Below are 6172 nucleotides of genomic sequence, written 5' to 3' on the forward strand. Positions count from 1 at the left end.
GTGGATGGCCAAGATGATGAGTTGCAACTAGATGATTTCATTAACCATGGTAATGGCATGCTAAGATGCATGCCCAACACGTACATCAACCCGCACACCTCGAAAATCGATTATGTCAGGTTCGGGTTTGGCAGGTTAAATCAACTGGGCGAAAGACTAACCGAATTTGACATGTTAAATCAATGTCTAGAGACACTCCAATTATCTAATCATTCATCGAACGGATGGGAGAGATGACACAAATGCAGGGAGGGGAATTCATCTCAGAGGGAATGACGTACGACGTAACTATTTTTCATCTTCTATAAGCAAAAAGATGATTTATTCATGGTATACATGGAATTCTTTCACCTATAATTCACCGTTATAAGAAACAATCATTTTACCTTCTACCTATTGAGAATGTTTCATGAAGAAGAAATTGATTTTCTCAACCACATCTTCCTTTAAGTTACAAGTACCTTTGTGTTTTATGTACAAGACTGCAAATTGATTTTTGTTTTCAAAAGTTTAGTGCAAGAATCTATTGTCAGCCTAAATCCAGTTTGATTTCAATTATGAGGTTAGGTGGAAATCAATTTAAGCTCATTATAGATTTTGATAATCATGATTCCTTTGATGCTACAACAAGAATTTGTTACGATGGTGGAACATCTCTCTTTGGATAAGAATACTTCCAAAATACCATTGAGGCTTATTGAAACATTCAAGTAATATGCAATACCCTTTTATGTTAGTTTCAGTCAATTGTCCATTTGCATCATGTTCATGGTTATAGGAAAGTACGTGGATGAGAATTTTTTTAGTAGTGGTAGCAAGGAACTGCTTTTCAATGATATTCCTTATAGTGCAACTGCAACTGTTTCAGGTGAGTTCCTTTATGCTGTAGTGAGAAAGTATTGGATTCAAGAGGATGTAATATTTTTCAAGAATGTACCTCTAAGATATCATTGAGGCTTCTTGAAACATTCAGGTAATATGGGTTCCCTTCTATGTAAATTAGATTATTCATTCCTCTATCTTCATTATATTCCTTTCATGTTTTGAAAAAAGTACATGGAAAAGGTGGAAGTTTTATAATGTTAGCAAGCTACAAATTTTTGATTATTTTCCGTATAGCTCAACAAATATTATAGGTGAGTCCCTTTGAGATTTCGTGTTAATTGTTTAGAGTTTAAGAGTTGTAATATATCATCTTGATGTGTAGTCATTGGAAATGCATATAGAAGGATATTTGAAATTGGTATATCTATAGAAATAGCCAAGAGAGGAACATTTTTGGAGCATGTAAATGTTTACAATAGGGAAAAGTTGCAGAAAATTGTACAAAAGGGATAGTGTAGAACCTATGTTGACTAAGGAGGCAAGTTTTTTTCAAATGCAATTCGAAAAACAATGAATAAAGTTGAAATCAGTGAAGTGATTAACCGTGGACTTCATCATGGGGATTTTGTTTCGATTAATCATCCTCTAGGTCTCCACAAACATTCATTGGAGGCCTGAAAGGCATATGTACATCTGGGCTCTACAATGATTATTAACCCTCTCATATGTTGGCCACTTGGTGCAGATTTTGATGGGGATGGCATTCATGTTTTTTATCCCCAATCTTTAAAATCTCAAGCTGAGATTTCTCAGCTTCTAAGTGTGGATCAAAAAATGTTTAGTTCCCATTGTGGAGAGGCAAACAACACTGAGTGTTGATAGTAGATACATTGTTGGCTTCCAAGCTTCTATCCAGAAAATCTATGCTGGATAAAACCACACTAAATCAACTATGAATGTAGACTTCTAAAAAATTTCCTGAACCAACAGTCACTAAAGTGCATGATGGAGGACCTTTTTGGATAGCTAGCCAACTTCTTCATATGGGTTTACCTCCAGAATTGAATTGTGAGAAGAATGGGCTTCTCATAAGTAATAGTGAAATAATATTATTCAATGGTGATAAAACCCAATTGCTGAGTTCTTTGACTAAAACTTTTAATGCAATTGTTAAGTGTAAATGTCTATGAGCGACAATGAAGTGCTTGAATTCAGTTGAACATTTTTTTTTATCCTTAGATGGTTTTAGTGCAGGTTTGGATGATTTGGTTCTTTCTCACTGTGTTTCTCAGAGAAAGATATTTACAGAAGATCTAGGAAATGAACTTACTGAAATTTCTAGGCTTATGAAGCATGTGAGGGGAGGAAGATATGATAATTCCATCATTTCCCAAGTGGATAAGCATCTACTTGGAGTGCAGGAAAATGTTACCAAGGCTATTTCTTCTTCAAGTTCCTTTTTTCTGATGGTTGACAGTGGAAATGCAAGATCTGCTAAGAAAGTGGTTCAAAAACTTGGCTTCTTAGGGCTTCATATGTTTCCATGGAGGAAAATGTTGCCTAGATATTGGCTTAAAAATATTTTTTCACATTTTCCATTTAATGGTTCTCATCGTTTGGAGCCACATAAGAAATATGATTCGCCCAAAGTTTGCGGACTTGTTAAATCATCCTATGTTTTTCGATTAAATCACTGCGAGGCATTTATTTATTCTATCTCTTCCTAGAGAGCTCATAGTATCATTATGAATGTTTTATTGGATTGGATTCTCGTTAGTTGGGGTTTACTTCAAGCCCAAGTAGGGTGGGTTTTCTGTCATTTTGGTTAAACTCGGTCAATTGGAGAAACATAAGCTGGGACTGGGTAAAATACAACTTAATATGCTTATGCCTTTGTTGGTGAAACTCTTGCCTTTGTCCCTTATGTTATCGGGTATCAATCTTGATTTGCGGTATATGCATCTATTGGTGCTTAGTCTACCTAGTCAAGAAAATGGGTTAGCTTATACACTACTAGTTGTAGTCCCTGATCAAAATGAAGATGCGGAAACAGTAGTCGGCCGAGCAACAGTAGTGGAAATATACAATGATGGGATGGTGAGAGATGCTTGTTGAAAATTTCTCATTCAGTTTGAATATGGGAACATAAACTCTTCAGTAGCATGTAATTCCTCAAACAAGAGGGAGTCTAGGAGTAGCTTGGATCATTCATATCCAAGAGAATAGGTAGGGACTCTGGTTGCTACAACAATTGCAAACTCAGCTTACAAAGCACTTGTTGATTCCTTTCAAAAATGTATTTCCCCTTGGGACATCCTTAAGGTAGTTGAGATCATGTTCCTTACCTGTCATTAATGTTCTATTTTAGTATGATTTCCTTTTGTGTGGTGCTAGAGGGCTGAATTTGAAGCCAATGAAAACAAGAAATGTTAATGAGTAGATATAATTCTACCTTACAACCAAATGATCAACGGGTAATTCTTCACATGAGAATTTGTTGTGCCGATGAAACACATTTTGAGGAGAAAGCTGCAAGAATTCAAGAATCTTTGAAGAGGATTCCTTTGAAATATTTTGCTCTCCAAATTATTGTTGAGTAAGTGGGTCTCTATGTTGCACCTTTTATTTCAGTTGTGTTACACATAATCATAAAGGTGTCTTACTCTCCAAGTCAATCATCTAACCAATCTGATTAAGAATGCATTTTTGTATGTGAAGGTTGACCCTCATAAAAAATTACGAATGAACTACTTGTTGTTTCAAGGTCTCTAGTTGATGTTTGTCTTCAATTTTAATATTAAATAAAACTACACCCTAGAAGCTTTGATATTCAATGTTCTCATGTTTAATGGGATCTCTAAAAATTGTGCAGTTATCAATTTCAAACTAAATGTGAATATCAAATCCATGATAATTGTAACAACTGAACCTAAGGCTCAAAACACTTACAGGTATTTTATTCCATGACGCTAAACTATCAAGAAGGGCATCTAATGCATACACAACAATTATTTTGATTACCATCATGGATAAAATACCGAGTTCATTCATATAAAATGAATAGAAAAAATATAATTAGGTACTTTTCCTTAGAATGTTATAGTTAATTGCATTTACTTTCCTAAGAAGCCATTGTCTAACTTTAGACCATGATATGCAGTTACTGCAAAGATCTTGACAAACCTAACCAATCATTTATACCTACTGTCAAGTAAATATGTAACAAATATCAATTTTCAATCAAGGGTGCCATTAAGAGTTTTAACCAACAAGGGGTAGGCAATGAATCTCTAGATCTCACTAACCTAATTCTGCTCTACCTACCAAGCTACCAGTCTGGCTTGAAATTAGCAGAACTTCCAATGGTTATTACAGTTTACACATGTGAAAAATGTAGTCATAGGTTCATCTGCACTTCTTGTTTGCAACTGATAGTAAGTACACTTCCACTGGCCACATTTACCACACTTGAATTGGTCTGTTGTAGCTTTAAGCTTTATCCCACGCTCACACTCAAAAAGTTCCTTGTCTTTGATCTGTTTGTTCTCAAGCTTTCTTTGATCACTAGCCATTTCTTCCACTGTCATGACAATAAGTTTCTCTGGCTTAATTTCCCCAAGAAGAACTCTCCTTCTCAAATCTGGATTGTTTGCATCTTTCAGGTTGAACATGATGGACCTATATTTCAACTTCTGGGCTCTAGTAGACAACCCTAACTTTTCAAACATCAGTGTCTCAACAGAAACTGCAACTCGTACTGGATCACATGCATTTACTCTCACCAGGTTGTCACCCTTGGCTTCGTTACCTACTTTGGAAAAAGCCTCATGAAGAAGCTCACGGATCCTGTCCCATACTGTGTTATTACACTTAATCATACTTTTTAGCTTTGGAGGGCCATTTGAAGAGGACGATACCTTATTATTGCTGATAGATGCTTCTTCTTCCTTGGGTTTCTTCTCAACCTTTACAGACTCTTGCTTAACAACATTGACCTCCACTTTAATAGTCTTGGACTGCTTATCTTCTGACTTTGTAGCTTTGTTTCCATTGTTAGCAAGATTTTCTATTGTCACAACCTTCTTCCAAGAATCAAGTAAGCCAGTGGATGATGAGCCTCATCATTGGGTAATTATATGGGCCTTAATGCGCCTCCTAGCTTAGTCAAACCAAATTTTCTCAAAACTTATTACATGTTTTGATTATATTTTGTTTAATGAGATGAGTTAAAGTGAGATCTTATGCCTAGTGGATTAATATGCATTGAATGCAAGGTTGGAAGAGAAAATCAAGGAATTTTGGCAAATACTAAGGTTTGAAACTTGAATGGGACAAGGGAGAGAGATTGTAGGAGGTAAATCTCCTTATTTACTCCTTCCCCATTCAAATATTCCTTGATTAATCCCACTAGCTCGGAGTGCAAGAAGCCAAGCCATGAAGATTAGGAATTGACCGAGAAAGTGATATGCAAAGAGTAGTTCATCTTAAGTTTGGGAGTCGAGCCTTCCTAAATTTAAGGAAGTCGTTGGAGACTTTAGTTGTGCAAGTAAAGAGGCCTAGAGCCTCAATAGGATTCGAATTTTTGTTGTAAAACTCTAGCTATTTTCGAGCTCCAGACTTGAGGAAGACTTTTTGATGTAATTTTTTGTTGTGGTAATAAGAATGAGTTTGTTCTTGATTCAGTACTGAGTTAACTTAGAGGGTTGAAGCTCTTGGGTTAGGTCCCAACCCTAGCAGCAAAGGATCCTCTTCCTATATCTTTATGCTTAGCTCAGTTTCATAGATTCATGGTTAGCCTGTTTTTAGAAGTATTTCATTGTAAGTAGTATAGATTTGATTAATTGCTTATTAGTTTGCTTCCACTTGTGCCTTACTTCAGTAGCAGGTTAGAAGGGATAAAAGAAGCTCCACAAAGCTATTAGTAGGTGTCTTGGCCTCATTTCTTCCTTCTGGGATCATGATTTGAGGAAAATACCCTTATGTAGCCCAAAAAGACAGATTTCCATTTCTTTCATGATATTTAGAATTTGTTGTACTTAAGCTAGCATTTTATCAAATTTGCAAAGCGGGATGTCATTTCCATCTCTTCTATATTCATTCTTGTAGTAGATCTCATCCATGATTCCATGTTATTCAACAATTTCTTCATGCATAAGGTAGACAATTAGTTTATTAAATCTTTCTTTTCTATTTCATGAAAATTCTTCTTGTTTACATGACTTTTTGGAAATTACACATGTTTGATGTGGAGAAGGCACTTCAAAAGTAGACAGAGATCTCATAGCAAGAAACCACCTTCCAAATTCATTCACCCATAGGCATTCCTTGTTTTCATAAAAACCTTCAC

The 6172-nt window shown here is 35.7% G+C and overlaps 1 pseudogene; it reads right to left on the reverse strand.

Moving 5' to 3' along the window:
- Positions 1 to 4172: 4172 nt before the first annotated feature.
- On the reverse strand, positions 4173 to 5261 carry LOC149251742 (transcription elongation factor TFIIS pseudogene; annotated as a pseudogene).
- Between the last annotated feature and the right edge of the window lie 911 nt (positions 5262 to 6172).

Source organism: Pinus tabuliformis, chromosome 7, assembly GCF_031772625.1.
Source record: "Pinus tabuliformis cultivar Carrire ecotype Pingquan chromosome 7, CPIR1, whole genome shotgun sequence".
NCBI lineage: Eukaryota > Viridiplantae > Streptophyta > Pinopsida > Pinales > Pinaceae > Pinus > Pinus tabuliformis.